This window comes from Somniosus microcephalus, unplaced genomic scaffold, assembly GCF_052327205.1.
Source record: "Somniosus microcephalus isolate GS21.2 unplaced genomic scaffold, FLI_Smic_1.0 unresolved_chr3, whole genome shotgun sequence".
NCBI lineage: Eukaryota > Metazoa > Chordata > Chondrichthyes > Squaliformes > Somniosidae > Somniosus > Somniosus microcephalus.
In genome coordinates this window covers 48,091,391-48,114,968 of record NW_028225181.1, presented here as the reverse complement: position 1 = coordinate 48,114,968, position 23,578 = coordinate 48,091,391, and the positions used below count along the sequence as shown (strand labels likewise).

At 45.4% G+C, this 23,578-nt stretch overlaps 1 long non-coding RNA gene across 1 annotated transcript; it reads left to right on the top strand.

Annotated features, from left to right (window-relative positions):
- The first annotated feature begins 1,649 nt into the window (after positions 1-1,649).
- LOC147091410 (uncharacterized) lies at positions 1,650-15,148 on the top strand. The gene is made up of 3 exons (XR_015075203.1): positions 1,650-3,078; positions 3,278-3,350; positions 13,633-15,148. It is a non-coding gene; the product is annotated as an uncharacterized LOC147091410 (long non-coding RNA).
- Positions 15,149-23,578: the final 8,430 nt, after the last annotated feature.

The window sequence follows — 23,578 nt, the reverse complement described above, 5'->3', positions numbered from 1 at the left end:
TAAAACGGAACACGTGGTTTGGATGAGAGAAAAATATCAATCTTTATTAACTAAAAGAAACTACAATCACAATATCAAACTATCCCACACGAACACAGTAAAATTGTAAAACTATATATCAAGGGGGTACACACGGCAAAAACGAGGGGTGCGATGGCTACAATGTATTTAAACAATCTTAGCAATTCCCTTAAATCACCATCCCCCCTTAACTCCTGCTAGGTTGCCTTGTTGAGAGTCAGAAAATCTCTGCTCACATGGTCCAGCGAAGAGAGAGAGAGAGAGAGCTCACCTTATCGTCCCAGGAAGTCAAGAGAAAAAGCTGGCTTCAGCATCTCTCTTTATACCTGGTGAGCCCCTCATATCCGTGCCTTGCAGGCTGTGTGCAAAATTCCCCTGTGATAGGCTAACTCAAAGTGGTTAGATTGAGTTAATGTGATTTTCAGAGCTCCCTGTGCTGAAACAAAAGGGGGATACATCTGCTCTATAGTCCAGTACTGGGTGATTGGAAACCCATTTAAAGTTAACGCTTCCCATTCAAGGTGCAAACGTCTCTTCTGCAGTTTCAGGTGTATCTAAACAAATGCTAATAGCATTCAGTTGCTTTGTAAACAAAGCAATGTCCTTTGTCTTCATTGAACCTTACTTCCAGACAGAAAGCTGCATTCCAAGCCTCTTTTGTCCATGTGGTGTGACAGCCATTTTATCTTTGGAAACTTAAAAGCACCTCGCTCAGGGATCCTTTAATCAAAAAAATGAATCTTCAGAACTGTAAATTATTGCGAATTCTTACACAGACACGACAAGGGTTAGATATAGAGTAAAGCTCCCTCTACACTGTGCCATCAAACACTGCCAGGGCAGGTACAGCACGGGTTAGATACAGAGTAAAGCTCCCTCTACACTGTCCCATCAAACACTCGCAGGGCAGGTACAGCACGGGTTAGATACAGAGTAAAGCTCCCTCTACACTGTCCCATCAAACACTCCCAGGGCAGGTACAGCACGGGTTAGATACAGAGTAAAGCTCCCTCTACACTGTCCCATCAAACACTCCCAGGGCAGGTACAGCACGGGTTAGATACAGAGCTAAGCCCCCTCTACACTGTCCCATCAAACACTCCCAGGGCAGGCACAACACGGGTTAGATACAGAGTAAATCTCCCTCTACACTGTCCCATCAAACACTCTCAGGGCAGGTACAGCACGGGTTAGATACAGAGTAAAGCTCCCTCTACGCTGTCCCATCAAACACTCCCAGGGCAGGTACAGCACGGGTTAGATACAGAGTAAAGCTCCCTCTACACTGTCCCATCAAACACTCCCAGGGCAGGTACAGCACGGGTTAGATACAGAGTAAAGCTCCCTCTACACTGTCCCATCAAACACTCCCAGGGCAGGGGCAGCATGAGTTAGATACAGAGTAAAGCTCTCTCTACACTGTCCCATAAAACACTCCCAGGGCAGGTTCAGCAAGGGTTAGATACCGAGTAAATCTCTCTCTGCACTGTCCCATCAAAGACTCCCAGGGCAGGTATAGCACAAGTTAGATAAAGAGTAAAGCTCCTTCTAAATTGCACCATCAAACACTCACAGTACAGGTACAGCACGGGTTCGATACAGAGTAAAACTCCCTCTACACTGTCCCATCAAACACCCGCAGGGCAGGTACAGCACAGGTTAGATACAGTGTAAAGCTGCCTCTACACTGTCTCATCAAACACTCCGAGGGCAGATAGAGCAGGGTTAGATACAAAGTAAAGCTCCGTCTACACTGTCCCAACAAACACTCCCAAGGCAGGTATAGCACCAGTTAGATAATGAGTAAAGCTCCCTCTACATTGTCCCATCAAGTTCTCACAAGACAGACACGACAAAGGTTAGATACAGAGCAAAGCTCCCTCTACACTGTCCCATCAAACACTCCCAGGGCAGGTAGAGCACGGGTTAGATACACAATAAATTTCACTCTGCACTGTCTCATCAAACACTCCCAGGAAGTTACAGCACAGATTAGATACAGAGTAGAGCTCCCTCTACACTGTGCCATCAAACACTCCCAGGGCAGGTACAGCATAGGTTAGATACAGAGTAAAACTCCCTCTACACTGTGCCATCAAACACTCGCAGGGAATGTACTGAACATGTTAGATACAGAGTAAAGCTCACTCTACACTGTCCCATCAAACACTTCCAGGGCACGTACAGCATGGGTTAGATACACAATAAAGCTCCCTTTACATTGTCCCAGCAAACAATCCCAAGGCAGGTACAGTACGGGTTAGATGCAGAGTAAAGCTCCCTCTACACTGTCCCATCAAACACTCCCAGGGCAGGTACACCACGGTTTAGATACAGAGTAAAGCTCCCTCTACACTGTCCCATTGTGGAAATTGACATTATACTTAGCATGCTGGGTAGAATAAAATGGCCAAGCAAAAATAAGCTATCAAGGCGTTATAAAACAAATTTGCTTAGTTTGTAGCTAAAGCATAGAAGCAAATGTGTCACAACGTGTCTAGGACCAAGAGACCTTTCAAAATACCCACCCACATTGATGATGTGATAACAGCTGTATTGACTCACTAGCACAAGGGAGGCATAAGGCTATAGAATAGATAAACTATTAATGATTGTCGCTAGACAAAGAAGCAAAACTATTGAGTAAGCTGATCATTTTGGTAACAAGATTCAGACATGAGTAAGCTGATCATTTCGGTAACAAGATTCAGACAGAACCTCCTGATAGGATATATGATTAACTAACCTTGTCTGGAGATATTTCTGTCCTGCTGACCTTTTGATTGTCCTTGTGCAAACTCTTAATTTGTTTAAAATGATACAATACCATTACACGTGATTTATGGAACGCTTGCTTGTTTGAGTGTATAAATATGCTGCATTCGCTGATGTTCTTTGGAGTTGTTGGCCTAGCCTTTGTCCAGGCAGCTCTCCCCTTGTGCAAGTAAAAATAAACTAACAATCTGACGGTACTGCTTGTGTTTTAGAGTCTTACTCGGAGTCGCGATTTCGACAGTAAAACTTGGAGGTTCCACCGAGATCGCTTACTACCTACCGGTGAGTAAATGGACAAGAACACGATGACTCTCTAAGAGCGGACCCTAACTGGTCAGTTATCAGTGGCGCTTAGTCACCAAAGGGGTTCCTCCTTGGACAGTACAGTGGTGTAGTCTGTTAGTCTCGGCGGGAGTACTGCGATCTGTTAAGACTCATTTCAGGGTTGTGTTGAAATTTTTGTTATCACTTCCTCTTTCAGCTTGACAGTAAAAGGAGACAGATTTCGAAAACCTGAACCCTGAAAACAGGCCGGGCAGATTGTTGAAAGGAAGGTAAGAAGAGACGTCTGTAGAGGTCCCTGTTTCTTGAAGGAAAGAAACGATTACCCTTGAAAGAAAGGGAGAGATATCCTTGATATAGAGGAAAAGTAAAAAGGGACGCTCATCCTTGAAAGACAGGATTTTAAAGTAATAAGTTTTCTGTTAAGGACTCAGTTTGTAGGGGCGTACAACGCTGACTGAGAATTGGCTATTTGTTTAGTTAGAGTATAAGAATTATGATCTGTATACTCCTCTGTGTGTTTGCAATTTTTTTGTCATCTCTGTAATTTTTTTTTAGCTTTGTATTATTGTGCTACTATTATGGGCCAGTAATTCCGGTCCCAATGCGTGAGTACGGACAGTGTACTCACGCATGTGGCCGGAGGAAGTGCCGGATTCCAGCATGCACAACGCATGCGCGGGAAACCGGCATTTCCTCTGCATCGAACCAAGGGGTTAAGAGGTCCAACGCGTGCGCACAGGACTCTGCGCGCACCCGTTGAACTTCCTTCTTTTTGACAGGTTTGCGCGTGTGCAAGGGACTGAACTTTTTAGAAATGAAAAAAGGAGGCGTAAGGAGTGGATTCTTGAAGGTAAGTGGTCTATTATTTAAAATTATTACATTTTTTCCACAGCTTCATTGTTTTTAAGGACTTTACAGTAAGGTAAGTTTATTTTTAGACCCGATTTCGTAAAAATTTATTTTTTTCAAAAATTTTATTAATTGTTTTAAATAGTTTTTCTTAAGTTATTTATAGTTTATTTAATTATTGGGATTTTTTTTAAATTTTAATTAAAGTTAAACTAGTCTTTTGGGCGCCCGTACTTTTCATGAGTTTGAGAGTCTTTACTATCAAACTCATGAATGAGTTTCCCCTCCCCTGATTGGCTGCACAGTGCTCACCTGATCCCAGCCAGCACATCGCACTAACTACGCCGCTGGATCAGGTAAGCACATCGCGCCGACAGCTGAACCGGGCCTGTGACAGGAAATGCAAGCAGGCCCAGGCTTCAGATGTTGGCGCGTCGGGTGAGTGCACATCGGGGGCTTGCACGCGCGGCAAGCTCCCGATCCTAATTTCTGGCCCATTGTCTGTGAGCTCTTGGAAAAACATAACAGGGGATTCAACAGGGGAGGTTGGGTCTTAGGAACACTTAAATTGGTAGAGAGTAAAAAGTGATCGGGGAATCGTCAATCCGTTTTCAGCAGTATATCCCACACACCCAGACTGGTCAAGTGACGGCCAGGTGAAGTGGGCATAGAAAACTCGGTTAGAATGGAGGGATTGTGATACCAAATACTTGTGATAACCTCAACCAATAAAAATGGGAGCCAGAGCAAGTAAAATACCAGAAAAAGGCACACCTGCCTGTTACATGCTCCAGAATTGTGGTCAGACATCAGTAGATGACTTACCCAAATGGGTAAAATGGACCAAAAAGGGGAAAAGGCCATTCCCACCGGATGGTACATTTAATCTAGACCGAATAACGTGTCTTGAGGGGTGTCTCTTAGAAAGGGACCCAGGGAGAAGTGGTAGAAAGAAAGTAAACTGGTCGGCATTTGCAGATTGGAAACGGGAAGCTGAGAAAAGACGCGAACGAAGTATTGAAGCTAGTAACGCAGGACGTAGTGAGAAAAAGCGAGTCGAAGAAGGTAAAGGGGATGTATGTATCCAAAAGCAAATGGTACTAAGAAGTGCACAAAGAAACAAGCCCGCTGCCCCTCGTTGGGCTGCAGAGGAAAAGGATGAAGTAGATGATGATTGGCCGGGATATCTACCCCTGCCTCCACCTTACGTAGCACCACCTGATAATAATAACCCCCTTGTTGGTAACAATGATAGATTGCCAGCTCTACCACCCCCACCCCCAGTAGACAATGATGAAACACAAAACCCTCAACCACAGGCAAATGGCGAAAGGGGGGGACGGCCCGGCTGCCTACACTCCTAGTCAAGGGTCCGGTGATCCATCCACATCAACACCCACCAGTATGTACCCTCTTAGGTACTTTCCTAACAACAACTCAGCTGGTGGAGACCCGATAGGGGTCCATATGTAAGAATTCGCAATAATTTACAGTTCTGAAGATTAATTTTTTTGATTAAAGAACCCCTGGGCGTTGTGCTTTTAAATTTCCAGGGATAAAAATGGCTGTCACCACATGGCCGAAGACAAAGGACAATGCTTTGTTTACAAAGCAATCGAATGCTATTAGCATTTATTTGTATATCGAGTGGATACATCTAAACTGCAGAAGAAACTTTTGTATCTTGAATGGGATCTGCTTAAGAATTGAATGGGTCTAAATCACCTAGCATTCTGGACAATAGAGCAGTTGTATTTCCCTTTTGTTTCAGCCCAGGGAGCTCCGGAAGACACATTAACCCAGTCTAACCACTCTGAGTTAGCCAATCACAGCTTTCTCTTGTGTATTGAACCCTTTGGGTGGGGAATTTTGCACACAGCCCTTGCAGGGCAGAACGGCAGGACCTCACCAGGTATAAAGATAGCTGCTGAGAAGCTATCACTCTTCTTTACTTCGCTGGACCGCAGGTGAGCAGGGTGTTCTGACTCCTCGTCAAGGCAACCTAGCAGGAGTTAGGGGGTGGTGATTTTAGGGAATTGCTAAGATTGTTTAAGTAACATTGGAGTCATTTATCCCTCGTTTTCGCCATCTGCAACCCCTTGTTATATAGTTTTACTGTAATTACTGTGTTCGTGTGGTATAGTTTATTCTTTTGATTGTAGTTTATTTAGGTAATAAAACTTGATTTTTCTCTCATCCAAACCACTTGTCCGTTTTAATATCATTAATTATAAGTTCCTCCACTCAGAACTGAAGGAGGGGTAGCGATTCGAAACCGCTGTTTGTAAATTGGTTTAGAGTGCAGCAGCAAAAGGCTGCTGACCAGGTGAATTACCATAAACCAGTTAAAAGATACCTCACCCTTACACATAGACCATGGACTGCTGCCGAACTTAGAGCCATGGTAGATGGGCTCCCAGATCCCCGATTAGACCGAGAAAAATCCATAGACCAACTAAGGACCATTGTTCTCTGTCATGAACCAAGTATTCTGGATGCGGAACAATTGTTTAAAGCCTGGATGAAAGACTCAAAATGTAAGGCTTTTGAGGAAGGGGACGATGGGTTTAAAGGATCTAGGGACCATCGAGGGTCACAAAACCCAGGTCCTACTACCATGCCCGATGCTAATTTCTGGAATAACTGTTGGGCCGCAGTGCATGCTAAATTCCCAACGAAGACTAATTGGGCAAAAATTATGGAAACAACCCAGAAAAAGGATGAGGATATAGAAGATTATGTAGAAAGATTGGAGGAAATAATGGCCCAACATTCGGGATTGCCAATAGAATCCCAAAAAGCACCCATGGTCAACGCATTATTAAATGGCCTTAGACCAGAATTAAAAGACCCTCTAAAATTGGTTTGCCTGGGATGGAGACAGAAAAACCTCCCAGAGTTGGTGGCCATATTGAAAAACTTACAGGAAAGAAATTCCGAATCGAAGAATAAGGTCACCGTTCTTTTGGAACAAACCACTGAACCCACCATGTATTACCAAGGCCAACAGTACCCCCAGCAAAATAGGGGAAGGGGCCGAGGTTTTGGAAACAAAAGAGGATTCGGAGATAGAAATAGAGGAGGTATGGGACGAGGGGGTCAGTGGAACAAAGGTGGGGGAAGTACAAGCTGCTATAATTGTGGACAAATGGGACATTGGAAAGCCAATTGCCCTTGCCCACCATGCCAACAACAACAGCAAAACTGGCAATTACAACAAAATGGGGGACAAGGTAATGAATTTACCCAGGGAAACGGTTCTACCCAAACGCAGGCTCACACCCGCCCTCAAGCGAATTTTTCAGTCCACAACCCATGGGGAGCACAAAATGCGACCCAGAATCAAAGTGGACAAAGTTTAAATATACCCTATTCAGCATGACGCCTGGGACCTGACCCGTAGATTGCCCAAAAGCAATTACCCCTAGTACGATTGCCTGCAGTTTCAACCAATATGACAGAAGAGCCCACCTTAATAATAAATATGGAGGGAAAAGAAATTCCTTTTCTGGTAGATACGGGAGCCACCAATTCAGTGTTTACAAAACAATATGCAGAAGGAATTCCGTGTACAGCCAGTAGTGCCAGTTGTGTAGGATTGTCAGGAGTCACTCAGACCATGACGTGGTCAGAACCCCTCAATGTGCAAGTAGATAATTACAGGAATCAACATACCTTTTTACTGTTTCAAGAAGTACCAGTGAATTTATTAGGAAGAGACTTACTTTGCAAAATGAAGGCAATGATTGTTTGCTCTGAAAAAGGACTTGAAGTCCATGTTCCCGTAGACAGATGTGGTATGCACCCACTACAGATCAAATTGTCCCCGGTCCTATACGCATGGCAGATTTGTGAAGATGGTCTTAGCAAAACGTTGTCAACTATTATAGGCTCCCTCCAATTTGTCCTTAGATCGGTGTCCGAATACCAGAAGCAATTGCATTTGGGCCATTGGCATACAGAGCTCCACTGCACAGCCTTTTATGATGAGACAGGAATGGACAAATACCACAAAGATATTATAAGCCCGTTCCGCAACACAGATATTTGCTGAAAATTCGGAAAATTTTAATTGGTCCCGAAGGCATAGCCGCCGCTGTTCTTTTACCCATGGAAGCATGGGACCTGTTTGAAGAAAAAGACAGTAAACCACATTGCACCCTAGTGGTGGCACAAGGACATGCACCAAGGGACTTGGGACCAATGGTTAAAAGAATGGGAGGACTAGGAATAGAAAAAGAGTGGCGAGTGCCTCAGGGTACCTTGGTCCAGTATGAAGAAAAGCAGGGATACGGGGTGGAATTGCAGACAAGCCTGCTGTTCGAAGGCAAATTTGAGGCAAGGGTGTTGGACATCCATAACTTCCCGCTCCTACCAGAAGTCGAGAAACTTCTGAGTCAAATCCCCAAGTAAGTATGGTCTAGCCACCCCAATGAGGTCGGAAAGATGTTAACTGCACAACCCTACAAGGTTACCCTCAATCCTGCAGTCCCCACTCCCAAGAAAGGCACAATATCCTTTCTCCCAAGCAGCAGCATTGAACCAGTAATCAAGTCCTCACTTGACCAGGACATTATAATACCAACAAGAAGTCTCTGCAACACCCCTATCCTCCCGGTCCAGAAAGCCAATGGCGATAAATGGCGGCTTGTACAGGACCTTCGAGCAGTGAATGAGTCCGTTTTTCCCATCTATCCAGTGGTGCCAAACCCTGCAATTATTTTAACAAGTATCCCTGTGGGATCACTGTACTACACGGTCATCGACCTATGTTCGGCCTTCTTTTCTATTCCAATTCATCAGGACTCACAGTTCCTATTCGCCTTCACATTCAAGGGAACTCAGTATACATGGACAAGACTCCCACAAGGTTATACTGAGAGCCCAACAATTTTCTCCCAATGTCTGAAAAAGGACTTAGAAGATGTTGTATTGCCGGCAGGCTCAACCCTCGTCCAATATGTAGATGATTTGCTATTGGCTTCACCCGATAAGCAAACCTGTGAAACTGACTCACTGATATTGCGACAGGCTTTGGCCCAAAAAGGCCATAAGGTCTCAAAATCAAAATTGCAGTTTGTGTCCGAAAGGGTCCGATATTTGGGTCACGAACTGTTCCGTGACACTCGTCAATTGGCCCAAGATAGAGTGCAGGCGATATGCTCAGCCCCATTGCCCACCACCAAGAGGGAAATGAAGCACTTCCTGGGCATGTCAGGATATTGTAGACAGTGGATTGCTGGCTATGCAGAGTTAGTACGACCACTTCTAGACATCTCCATGCCCTCAGAGGACGGTCCCTTGGTCTGGAACCAGAAGGCAAACGACGCTTTTGCCTCACTCAAACAGGCCCTAGTTTCTGCGCCTGCCCTGGGGCTCCCCGATTACGAGAAGCCGTTTCATCTGTTCGTCCACCACAGATCGGGCTTTGCTCAATCAGTCCTCACCCAAAACCATGGAGGCAATCAGCGACCCATCACCTATTTCAGTACCCAATTGGACCCAGTAGCCAGAGGTCTGCCGGGATGCCTGCCCGCACTCGCTGCCGTTTACTATGCTGTACAACAAGCACAAACTGTGACTCTAAATCATCATACAGTACTACATGTCCCACACTCTGTCGAGGTGACTCTAAATCATCATACAGTACTACATGTCCCACACTCTGTCGAGGTGACTCTAAATCATCATACAGTACTACATGTCCCACACTCTGTCGAGGTGACTCTAAATCATCACACAGTACTACATGTCCCACACTCTGTCGAGGTGACTCTAAATCATCACACAGTACTACATGTCCCACACTCTGTCGAGGTGACTCTAAATCATCACACAGTACTACATGTCCCACACTCTGTCGAGGTGATTCTAAATCATCATACAGTACTACATGTCCCACACTCTGTCGAGGTGACTCTAAATCATCATACAGTACTACATGTCCCACACTCTGTCGAGGTGATTCTAAATCATCATACAGTACTACATGTCCCACACTCTGTCGAGGTGACTCTAAATCATCATACAGTACTACATGTCCCACACTCTGTCGAGGTGACTCTAAATCATCATACAGTACTACATGTCCCACACTCTGTCGAGGTGATTCTAAATCATCATACAGTGCTACATGTCCCACACTCTGTCGAGGTGACTCTAAATCATCATACAGTGCTACATGTCCCACACTCTGTCGAGGTGACTCTAAATCATCATACAGTGCTACATGTCCCACACTCTGTCGAGGTGACTCTAAATCATCATACAGTACTACATGTCCCACACTCTGTCGAGGTGATTCTAAATCATCATACAGTACTACATGTCCCACACTCTGTCGAGGTGACTCTAAATCATCATACAGTACTACATGTCCCACACTCTGTCGAGGTGATTCTAAATCATCATACAGTACTACATGTCCCACACTCTGTCGAGGTGACTCTAAATCATCATACAGTACTACATGTCCCACACTCTGTCGAGGTGACTCTAAATCATCATACAGTACTACATGTCCCACACTCTGTCGAGGTGATTCTAAATCATCATACAGTGCTACATGTCCCACACTCTGTCGAGGTGACTCTAAATCATCATACAGTGCTACATGTCCCACACTCTGTCGAGGTGACTCTAAATCATCATACAGTGCTACATGTCCCACACTCTGTCGAGGTGACTCTAAATCATCATACAGTACTACATGTCCCACACTCTGTCGAGGTGACTCTAAATCATCATACAGTACTACATGTCCCACACTCTGTCGAGGTGACTCTAAATCATCATACAGTGCTACATGTCCCACACTCTGTCGAGGTGACTCTAAATCATCACACAGTACTACGTGTCCCACACTCTGTCGAGGTGACTCTAAATCATCATACAGTACTACATGTCCCACACTCTGTCGACGTGACTCTAAATCATCATACAGTGCTACATGTCCCACACTCTGTCGAGGTGACTCTAAATCATCATACAGTACTACATGTCCCACACTCTGTCGAGGTGATTCTAAATCATCATACAGTACTACATGTCCCACACTCTGTCGAGGTGATTCTAAATCATCATACAGTACTACATGTCCCACACTCTGTCGAGGTGATTCTAAATCATCATACAGTACTACATGTCCCACACTCTGTCGAGGTGACTCTAAATCATCATACAGTACTACATGTCCCACACTCTGTCGAGGTGACTCTAAATCATCATACAGTACTACATGTCCCACACTCTGTCGAGGTGATTCTAAATCATCATACAGTACTACATGTCCCACACTCTGTCGAGGTGATTCTAAATCATCATACAGTACTACATGTCCCACACTCTGTCGAGGTGACTCTAAATCATCATACAGTACTACATGTCCCACACTCTGTCGAGGTGATTCTAAATCATCATACAGTACTACATGTCCCACACTCTGTCGAGGTGACTCTAAATCATCATACAGTACTACATGTCCCACACTCTGTCGAGGTGACTCTAAATCATCATACAGTACTACATGTCCCACACTCTGTCGAGGTGCTGTTAACCAAATGCGCCACTCAGCACCTAACATCAGCACGTACCATTAGGTACGAGGTAGAATTACTGTCCAATTCAAACTTGACCATAAAGCGATGCACAACCCTAAATCCAGCTACGCTCCTCCCGACCATTGAGGATGGCACACCCCACTGCTGTGAGACGGTAACCCAGCTGGTCACCAAACCCCGAGTGGACTTAAGTGAAACACAGCTAGAAAATCCAGATTTAATATATTTCGTCGACGGCTCAGCCCTCCGAGATGACAAAGGCACTTCCCACAGTGGCTACGCCATCACGACGGACAATTCAACTGTAGAGGCAATGTAGTTACCAAACTCCTTTTCAGCACAACAAACTGAACTATTCGCGCTCACAAGAGCATGTACCTTGGCCACAGGCAAAACTGTTAATATTTATACAGATTCAAGGTATGCCTTTGGAGCTGCCCATGATTATGGACAGATCTGGAAATTTAGGGGTTACTTGACCTCCGCAGGCTCAACGATCAAGAATGCAGAACAAGTTGACAATCTTTTACGTGCTGTCCAGTGTCCACGTAAAATTGCTATTATTAAATGTCAAGCACACACAGGCAATCAGGACCAAATTGCATTGGGCAATGACAGGGCTGACAGGGCTGCAAAAGGTGCTGCTTTGTCAGATAAAGGTTCCCAGGTGTCAGCCTATGTTCTTATAAACACAAAACACGTTCATTTGCCGCCCACATTGGATGATGTATTGGCCTTTCAGTCACAGGCCAGTACTGAGGAGGTGTTAGCCTGGGCACAAGATCAATGTGATAAAACACCTGAGGGAGTGTGGGTTCACCATGACGGCCGCGTGGTGGCATACAGATACATAGATACATAGATACATAGAAGATAGGAGCAGGAGGAGGCCATTTGGCCCTTCGAGCCTGCTCCGCCATTCAATGAGATCATGGCTGATCATCCAAATTCAGTACCCGGTCCCTGCCTTCTCCCCATATCCCTTGATCCCTTTAGCCTTAAGAAATATATCCAACTCTTTCTTGAATATACTTAATGAACTGGCCTCCACCGCCCTCTGTGGCAGAGAATTCCACAGGTTCACCACTCTCTGGGTGAAGAAATTCCTCCTCATTTCAGTCCTAAATGGCTTACCCCTTATCCTTAGACTATGACCCTTGGTTCTGGACTCACCAGCCATCATATACATCCTTCCTGCATCTAGTCTGTCCAGGCCTGACAGAATTTTATAGGTTTCGATGAGATCCCCTCTCAATCTTCTAAACTCCAGTGAGTATAAGCCCAATCGACCCAATCTCTCCTCATACGTCATTCCTGCCATCCCAGGTATCAACCTGGTGAATCTTCGCTGCTCTCCTTCCATGGCATCTTTGCTCCCATGGATTGCCCGCTGTGTTCATACTTTCACACATGCAGGCAAAGGGGGGATGGCAGACTATACCGCACAGACATGGTACGCAACGGGTATTTCGGCAATTGCAAAACAAATTAGTGAAAAGTGTACTACCTGTCAGATGATGAATCCGGGAAAAACGGAGAAGGTACAGTCTGCCTCCCACCCAAATCCAACAGGACCTTTTGTGAATTTGCAAATGGATTTTATTGAATTACCCGCATGTATGGGTTTTAAGTATGTATTGGTTATTATAGATGTGTTTTCTAAATGGGTTGAAGCTTTTCCATGTAAAAAGAATGATGCTGTTACTGTCGCTAAACATTTGTTAAAGGAAATTGTACCACGATTTGGTATATCTGTACATCTCTCGAGTGACAATGGGTCACATTTTACTGGGACAATTATGCGAGAGATGTGTAAGGCTTTGCAAATCAATCAGCATTTTCACTGCAGCTACCATTCACAGTCAGCCGGGCTGGTGGAGCGATATAATGGAATGTTGAAAAATAAGCTAGCTAAGCTATGTGATGAGACTGGACTCAAATGGGTCGAACTGTTACCCCTAGCATTGATGGTAATGCGGTCAGCAACAAATAGAACAACAGGATTATCACCACATGAAATCATCATGGGACGTCCCCAACGATTGCCTTTTTCCGCACCGTTTACTGCTAAACGAATGGACATTCACAAAATGGAAGAAAATATGCTAAACTATTGCATTGCTCCAACAAAATGTATTTATAGTTTCCATTCGCAGGTAAAAGAAGCCCAAGTTGACCCTGCCGAAGGAAGACGCCATAGCTTGGAGCCCGGCGAGTTTGTCTACGTAAAGGTGTTCAAGAGAAAGAGTAACCTTCACCCAAGATTTGAGGGTCCGTTCCAGATCCTGTTAACCACCAACACTGCTGTAAAGGTGAAAGAGAGACCAACATGGATCCACACCTCGCACTGCAAAAGAGCCCCAGAACCCGAGGAAGAGGAATCGCCAACCCCATCAGTAAATGGAAATGAACATTAGGACTATATTTCCTTGTGACACTTATAATACCTGTAATGCCCGAATTGCATGTTAACACCTTTTTGTATATGTCTTACTCTTATGCTAGGGGAACTAATGCCTCCAGTTGTTGGGTATGCACACAGGTGCCCATCCATACGAAGGGGGGAATTCCATTAAGACCTATCCCCTTTAATTCCAATGAAATGGCATATTGGCTGTTTCAACAAAATGGGACTAAGAATGGATTAAGGGATGGACAAGATACTAGCGGAGGAACTTATAAGGTTCAGATGGATGGATTGGCTGAGAAATATAAAATTGAAACTAGATGTAGCCTTACATACCTTTCAGAAAAGGCAGAAGCCATGGAGTTAGAAAGGCTCCAAAAAATCCAGATCTGATTAGATTATTGTCCTAGTTAGGACAAAAGGGGGGAATGTGGAAATTGACATTATACTTAGCATGCTGGGTAGAATAAAATGGCCAAGTAAAAATAAGCTATCAAGGGGTTAAAAGAACAAACTTGCTTAGGTTGTAGTTAAAGCATAGAAGCAAATGTGTCACAATGTGTCTAGGACCAAGAGACCTTTCAAAATACCCACCCACATTGATGATGTGATAACAGCTGTATCCAAAGATGTGCGGGTTAGGTTGATTGGCCATGATAAATTGACCATTAGTGTTAGGGGGATTAAAATATGTGGGGTTACGGGGATAGGGTGGGATATGTGTTGGTGTAGGGGTTACGGGGATCGGGTGGGATATGTGTCGGTGCAGGCTCGATGGGCCGAAATGGCCTCTATCTGCACTGTGGGGTTTCTGTGATTCTGTGACTCTGTGATTCTGTGACTAGCACAAGGGAGGCATAAGGCTATGGAATAGATAAACTATTAATGATTGTCGCTAGACAAAGAAGCAAAACTATTGAGTAAGCTGATCATTTTGGTAACAAGATTCAGACATGAGTAAGCTGATCATTTTGGTAACAAGATTCAGACAGAACCTCCTGACAGGATATATGATTAAATAACCTTGTCTGGAGATATTTCTGTCCTGCTGACCTTTTGATTATCCTTGTGCAAACTCTTACTCTGTGCAAAATGATACAATACCATTACACGTGATATATGGAACGCTTGCTTGTTTGAGTGTATAAATATTCTGCATTCGCTGATGTTCTTTGGAGTTGTTGGCCTAGCCTTTGACAAGGTAACACTCCCCTTGTGCAAGTAAAACAAATAAACTAACAATCTGACGGTACTGCTTGTGTTTTTGAGTCTTACTCGGAGTCGCGATTTTGACAGTTACGCGTCCAGAGTTCTGACCCCCCGTAGAAACAGTGTTCTCACCCTGTGAGAAAAACTTAATCAGTGTATTTTGGGCCGTACATAAATTCTCCCCTACAGTCGGACTTAACCCTTTGATCATTCTCGCCCCGCATACTCCCATTAAAATGCTCCTGGATGGAAACTTGAAAGAAGGGGCAGTTAGTTCACAATGAATAGCGAGATGGACCCTACTCCTATGAGGAAGGGATATCCATATTCGATATGAGCCAAAGAAAACTAGCCTAGCACAAAACACGTTATACCCCAGGGACCAACATGAGTGTCAAATTTTGTCATCAAGTGCCCTGACCAGTCCCTTTCAGACAAAATTAAGGGAGGGTGATAACAATATAAGAATTAAAACTCATGTTTACGTAGATGGTTCATCATCAATACGGGAAGGACAACAGGGTACAGGATTCGGAGTGGTAACTATAACCGAGGATGGGAAAAGGGTTTGATGTAAGAAAACTATTAGGCACTTGGTCTGAGTATTAAACAAGGCTTTAATCAACTGGTTTTCAACATGGAGATCGAGTTGTGTCCTTCACTAGTTCCTGTTAAAGAACGTCCTGCGCAAGCTGGGCCCATGCCCGAGTATTTATACTCTCCCTGGACAGCGCCACCAGCAGGCCGCCCAGTATTATTTCAAATTCTTTCCACATGAATGACAAGATTCATATCAGGGTTCTAGAAACAACCCCATTTAAACCAGAAGGATCAGAAGGAGCACAAATAGCTGGACTAAGTGCCCTAGCATATGTAGCATTGCACCCAGAATCATTTCCCCCAGCGGTGGAAATTCATTCAGACAGCAGTTACACCTGCAACAGCCGAACAGACTTTTTACCCATTTGGCAAGCGAGGGGTTTTACGTCAGCAGACGGGAAACCATTAACAACGGGCCCACTTCTTAAAGTTATCTTTGACGCAGCCATGGCCAATCAGGGACAATATACAATGAAAAAGGTTAAAGCCCGTGTAAAGACCACACCACTAGGAAATCAACTAGCAGACGAAGCAGCAAAACAAGGAGCCATTGGTGGTTACCTATGGGACCCTCGGCAGGGAAAGGAAGGGACACTAACAGAAACCCTCTCGGCTGTCAAGGTATCCTCCAAGACAGTAATAGATCTAAGGGAGAGCCAAAACTCTGACCCGGATTTGAACAATATCCAATTAGGAAAGCCTTATCCTGAACCATATAGTCATTGGCCCAGAAATTCGGGTCGGAGGATTCCCGCAGGTGCAAGCCTCCGACCTGCACTTACCTAGCGCGCCGGCCGTTGGGCCGTGGGCCCGCGTGGGATTCCGATCCTGGGCCTGCTCCAACTGCCAGAGCGCAGTGCTTGCGTATCCCAGGGGCGCAGTTAGTTCAAAGAGTCCAGAACCAGGGGTCACAGTCTAGGAAAGGCTGCTGGACCTGATAGCATCCCTGGACGGGTACTCAAGGAATGTGCTGATCAGCTGGCTGATGTCTTCACCGCCATCTTCAATCTGTCATTGGCCCAGGCAGTAGTCCCTACATGCTTCAAGACCGCTACCATTATTCCTGTGCCAAAGCAAACGGCTGTGACGTGCCTGAACGACTATCGACCTGTCGCACTCACACCCATCATAATGAAGTGTTTCGAGAGACTGGTCCTGGCTCACATCAAAGCCAGTGTTCCCGCCTCTCTTGGCCAACACCAGTTTGCCTATCGTGCAAACACATCAACGGAGGATGCAATCACAACTGCTCTACACTCTGCACTGAATCACTTAGATGGTAAAGAGACCTACATCAGAATGCTGTTCATAGACTACAGCTCAGCATTCAACACTATCGTCCCCAACAAGCTGGCCACCAAACTCCACACTCTTGGCCTGAACACTTCCCTCTGCAACTGGACCCTGGACTTCCTAACAAACAGACCCCAGTCTGTCAAATTAGGTAACCACACCTCCCCCCCCCCTGACCCTGAACACGGGGGCCCCACAAGGATGTGTGTTGAGCCCCCTCCTCTACTCCCTCTTCACCCACGACTGTGTGGCTGTTCATGGTTCCAACACCATCATCAAGTTTGCGGATGATACCACGGTAGTAGGCCAGATCACCAACAACGATGAGTCAGCCTACAGGGAGGAGGTCCAGCATCTCGTGAAGTGGTGCGCTGATAACAACCTGGCCCTTAACATCAAGAAAACCAAATAAATCATTGTGGACTTCAGGAAGTCTAAAGGCGGAAGTCACACCCCCATCCACATCAATGGGGCGGAGGTGGAAAGGGTGGACAGCTTTAAGTTCCTCGGAGTCCACATCATGGAAGACCTCTCCTGGTCCCTCAATACCTCCTCCCTGGTGAAGAAGGCCCAGCAGCACCTATATTTCCTAAGGAGGCTGAAGGGATGTAACCTGTCACTCCTGATCCTCTCTAACTTTTACCGCTGCACAATAGAGAGCATCCTGACGAATTGTATCACAGTATGATATGGCAGCTGTAGAAAGCCCTGCAGCGGGTAGTCAAAACTGCCCAACGCATTACCGGCACCCGGCTACCGACCATAGAGCACATATACCAGAAACGCTGTTTACGGAGGTCACGGTCGATCATCAAAGACCCTACCCACCCCAGCCACAGTCTGTTCGCCCTCCTGCCATCTGGGAGACGCTACAGATGCATTCGCACCCGAACGACCAGATTTAGGAACAGCTTCTTTCCCAGGGCTGTCATCCTACTGAACTTCACAAATAAACTCTAAAGCCTGCACATCTGCCAATGCACTTTATTATGGTTATGTTTATGTTAATGTATTACAAGCCAAATGAATGTTGAATGTTTAAATGTCTTAATCTAAATGTACACTCTCGGGAGCCGCAAGCCTGCATTTCGTTGTACTGCACTTGTGCACTAACAATAACAATAAAGTTGATTATGATTATGATTTATGAAGGATAAGGGGTAAGCCATTTAGGACTGCGATGGAGGAGGAATTTCTTCACCCAGAGAGTGGTGAGTTAGTGGAATTCTACACCACAGAAGGCCATAGAGGCCAATTCATTAAATATATTCAAGAAGGTGTTGGATATATTTCTTAAGGCTAAAGGGATCAAGGGATATGGGGAGAAAGCAGGGACAGGGTACTGAATTTGGATGATCAGCCATGATCTCATTGAATGGCGGAGCAGGCTCGAGGGGCCGAATGGCCTACTCCTGCTCCTATCTTCTGTGTTTCTATGTTCCCTGGGATCACGTGGGCCATGGAGAGCCAACGGTAGCAGGGAATCTGTATTACCTGTCAAACCTATGAATACAATTCAGCCCCAAATCATCACTAAATTTCAAAAAAAAATTTTAATCACATTTTTAAAATAACTATAAATTACATAAAATAACTATTTTAAACAATAATTAAAATTTTTGAAAAAATTAATTACAGTTTTTAACGGGGCTAAAAATAAACTTACCTTTCTTTAAAGTATTTAAAAATAATAAACCTGTGGAAAAAATGTTTTAATTTTACTTAATTCACCAATTACCTTGTTAAAAGCAGGCCCTGAGACTGCTATTTATAAGCGTAGTTCCTGGAGACTTACCCGCACGGAGAAACCTGCAAAAAACAAAACGGGATTTCCAGGCGTACACGCTGCCTCTCCGGCGCACGCGTTTGACCTGTGAACCCCTTCCTTCAAGGGAACGGAAGTTCCGGTTTCCCGCGCATGCACAGTGCATGCACGAAACCGGCACTTTTGTTGGGCCTACGCGTGAGTACCCAGCGCGTCCTCACCCGTGGGGACCCGAAGTTCTGGCCCTTTAATTAAATTACTATAGAACCGGTTTAACTCTAAATCAAGGAGTGGTGCTACAGAACGGAAAATATGTGGTACCGGAGGTGGATAGACCCGAAATAATTTACCAGCTCCAAGATGTGGGAGGACACCAGGGGATAGATAGAACTACTGCCAAGATTAGGGATGTATGTTGGTGGCCAGAAATACAATCAAATGTAGAGAAATACGTCAAGAACTGTTTGATTTGTGCTCAAACCAACCCTGGGAAATACAAGAATCAGGGACACACTCGACAGGGCAAGTGCCCCGGGCCCAACTTCAGATAAATTATATAAGGCCACTGTCCACCTGCCCAGGAGGAAAGAAGTACATATTGGTAATAGTAGATGTATTTTCTAAATGGATGGAGGCCTTCCCAACCAATAACAATTCAGCTGCCACGACCACCAAAATCCTAATGGAAGAAGTGTTCTCCCGATGGAGATTACCCGAAAGAATCGACTCAGATCAAGGGACCCATTTTACTGGGCAGGTCATGAGATCGGTCATGCAGTTGGCTGGGGTAAAACAGGATTTTCACATTTCATACCATCCAGAGTCTGGTGGGATAGTAGAAAGAATGAACAGGACTCTAAAAACGATGATGCGGAAATTTTGAGGATGTAACTGGTAAAATAGATAAGGGAGAACCAGTGGATGTGGTGCATTTGGACTTTCAGAAGACTTTCTGTTGTGTATGTACCTTTAAGAGAATAACTGGTCTCAGACTGCAGTACCGGCAGCGACCACCCCTGTATAAAAGGCGCTAGTGAGCCTCTGTTGTTTCAGTTTCACTATTGACTTCCATCAGTAAAGACTTGTTTTGTTCAACTCCTGCTGTCCATGTCTCAATCATTCATGGACGTAATACTTTCGATAAGGTCCCGCAAAAGAGATTAGTGTCTTGGATAGAGAACTGGTTGGCAGACAGGAAGCAAAGAGTTGGAATAAACGGGTCTTTTTCTGAGTGGCGGGCAGTGATTAGTGGGGTACCGCAGGGATCGGTGCTAGGACCCCAGCTTTTCACAATATATATTAATGATCTAGACGAGGGAAATAGATGTAATATCTCCAAGTTTGCAGACGACACAAAGCTGGGTGGGCGTGTGTGCTGTGAGGAGGATGCAGAGAAACTCTAGTATGATTTGGACAGGTTGGGTGATTGGGCAGGTGCATGGCAGATGCCGTATAATGTGGATAAATGCGAGGTTATCCACTTCGGTGGCAAAAACAGGAAGACAGATTATTATCTGAACGGCAATAGATTGGGAGAAGGGGAAGTGCAACAAGACCTGGGTGTCCTTGTGCACCAGTCACTGAAGATAAGCATGCAGGTGCAGCAGGCAGTTAAGAAGGCAAATGGTATGTTGGCCTTCATAGCAAGAGGATTCGAGTACAGGAGCAAGGATGCCTTGTTGCAGTTGTACAGGGCCTTGATGAGACCACATCTTTAGTATTGTGTGCAGTTTTAGTCACCTTATCTGAGTAAGGATGTTCTTGCCATGGAGGGAGTGCAGCGAAGATTCACCAGACTGATACCTGGGATGGCAGGAATGACGTATGAGGAGAGATTGGGTCGATTGGGCTTATACTCACTGGAGTTTAGAAGAATGAGAGGGGATCTCATTGAAACTTATAAAATTCTAACAGGACTAGACAGACTAGATGCAGGAAGGATGTTCCCGATGGCGGGGGAGTCCAGAACCAGGGGTCACAGTCTAAGGGTAAGGATTAAGCCATTTAGGACAGAGATGAGGAGGAATTTCTTCACCCAGAGAGTGGTGAACCTGTGGAATTCTCTACTACAGAAGGCAGTTGAGGCCAATTCATTAACTATATTCAAGAACGAGTTGGATATATTTCTTAAGGCTAAAGGGATCAAGGGATATGGGGAGAAGGCAGGGACAGGGTACTGAATTTGGATGATCAGTCATGATCTCATTGAATGGCGGAGCAGGCTCGAGAGGCCGAATGGCCTACTCCTGCTCCTATCTTCTATGAGGAAATTGGTCCAACAAAGTCATACCTCCTGGTCTAGGGTGCTCCCTTGAGCATTAATGGCCATCCGGAACACGGTGGTAGCATCCACCGGCTACTCACCGCCTGAGTTAATGACAGGAAGGATTATGAAAGGTATCGAGGCATTTATGGGTATGGACCTAAGTGAAATCCTTGTCATCTGAAAAATACATGACTGATTTGGTGAAGTATTTGGATGCGGCAAAAATGACCGCAGCCGTAAAAATGGGAAAAAGGCATCAGAAAAGTAAAGCCTATTTTGATGGGAAAACCCACCCATGGGAAGTCAAGATAGCTGCCTGTTGTGTATGTACCTTTAAGAGAATAACTGGTCTCAGACTGCAGTACCGGCAGTGACCACCCCTGTATAAAAGGCGCTAGTGAGCCTCTGTTGTTTTCAGTTTCACTATTGACTCCCATCAGTAAAGACTTGTTCTGTTCAACTCCTGCTGTCCGTGTTTCAATCATTCACGGACATAATACTGGCGACGAGCAGATACGAACCGACCTACAGTCTGCACCACCTCCTGGGATCCATTCCTACAGCGAAGTGAGCAGAGGTCGAGGCCAGAAAGAAAAGAAAGTAAGAGGCAGTAGAAACGGGCGTCGACCGTGGGCATCCGCCCTGTGTTAGCGGAGTTGAAGATTGCTGGAGAAGCTGTCAGAAGCGGGGCCTGGTTCCTGTCGACGCTGCTTCAGCTAATCGGGCTGGTGGCAGGTAGTGTACTGATCCTTCCTGGGCTGCGGCGGTCGCGAACTCGAGCGGGTGGCTTGCAACGGGGCCGAGCAGCGTTGTCGGGAAGAAGAGAGAGAGAGGGTGGAGCATACAGGGCGCGGCCGGTGCTACGAAGCCGGGCTGCGTATAGACCCGAGAAGAGGGATGCAAGAGTCCCACAGGGTTGTTCCACGATGGGAAAATAATAAAAAAAGAAATATTAAATGCGCAAGAAACCGCGAGGAGCTGCAGGTTGCAACAGGAACCGCGGAAAGCAGCGCTAGCAACAGCGGGGAAGAAGGCAAAGCGCGGGAGGCACCATCTTAATCAGCGGGGAAGAAGGCAAAGCGCAGGAGGCGCCATTTTGTTAAATCGGGGAAGAAGGCAAAGCGCGGGAGGCGCCATTTTAGATTTGCAAGATGCCGAAGACTGGCTGTATCACTGCTTTTGATAATACAATAGAGGACTGGACCACGTATGTGGAAAGAGTCGAGGTATATTTCGAGGCAAATGAAATAGCTGATGAGAAAATGGCATCGGTATTGCTAAACTTAATGGGCGCAAGAACGTACGGCCTATTGCGGGACCTGATTACTCCAGCCAAACCGAAGGCAAAGAGTTTTAACGAAATTGTTGCTGTCCTATAGGAACACCTAAACCCTGCACCGCTGTTGATAGCAGAAAGATTTAAATTCCACAGGAGAACTCAGCATAAAGATGAGAGCAATGCTGAATAGCTTACGGAACTACGCAAGCTATCAAAGCACTGCCAGTTCGGAGAAGGACTGGCAGATACCCTACGGGACAAATTTGTCTGTGGATTCCTGAGTGAAGGAACACAGAAGAAGTTACTATCAGAGAAAGAGCTGACGCTAGATAAGGCTTTCAGCGTGGCAGTATCGTATGAAGCAGCAGCCAGGGGAGCTGCAGAAATTCAACAAAAGCCACAGGAATACGGCACCCATGAAATGACACGGGGATTTGCAAAATGTTATTGCTGCGGCAGAACTAACCATGACCAGAAGGACTGCTGGTCCAAAGACAAAATATGCAGGCAATGCGGAAAGATGGGACACATTGCACGAGTTTGCAGGTCTGGGAAGAAGACCAGCGACAACAGAAAGGCTACTAAGGGACCATACAAGAAAGTACAAAAGATGACGGACAGTAGTTCCGAAGACCAGATGAGCGATAGTGAATCCGGGAACAGGAGACTAAGCTGTCTCAAACTTCACAATGTAATCGCAAAAGAGGATCACCGAACCATTTGGGGCACCCTCACGATAGCAGGGTCCCAAGTTAAAATGGAATTGGATACAGGATCAGCGCTAACTGTCATGAATCGACGAGACTACGAGCGGCTATTCTCACACATACCCTTGAGAGAGACATCCATTGTCTTGAGGACGTATACGGGGCAAAAAGTATACCCCAGAGGAAAAATAAGGGTGCCTGTCGAATACAACGGCAAGAAAATACGGAAATTGTATCTCTACATACTGCCAAATGGTGGACCACCGTTATTGGGACGTGAATGGATCAGGAAGATAAACTTAGATTGGCACTCCATTCATGCAATGACAGTGGACGGTAAAAAAGATGAAGACGTCACTCCTGGACGATTGCCAACAATCTTAGCTAACGCCAAAGAGGTATTTCAACAAGAACTGGGCACGCTTAAAGGCGTAACCGCCTCGATAAAAATAGAAGAGAATGCAGTTCCCAAGTTTTTCAAAGCAAGACCGGTACCATATGCAATTCGCCCAGCCGTCGAGGCAGAGCTGGAGAATCTGGAGAAGGCAGGCGTGTTGTCTAAG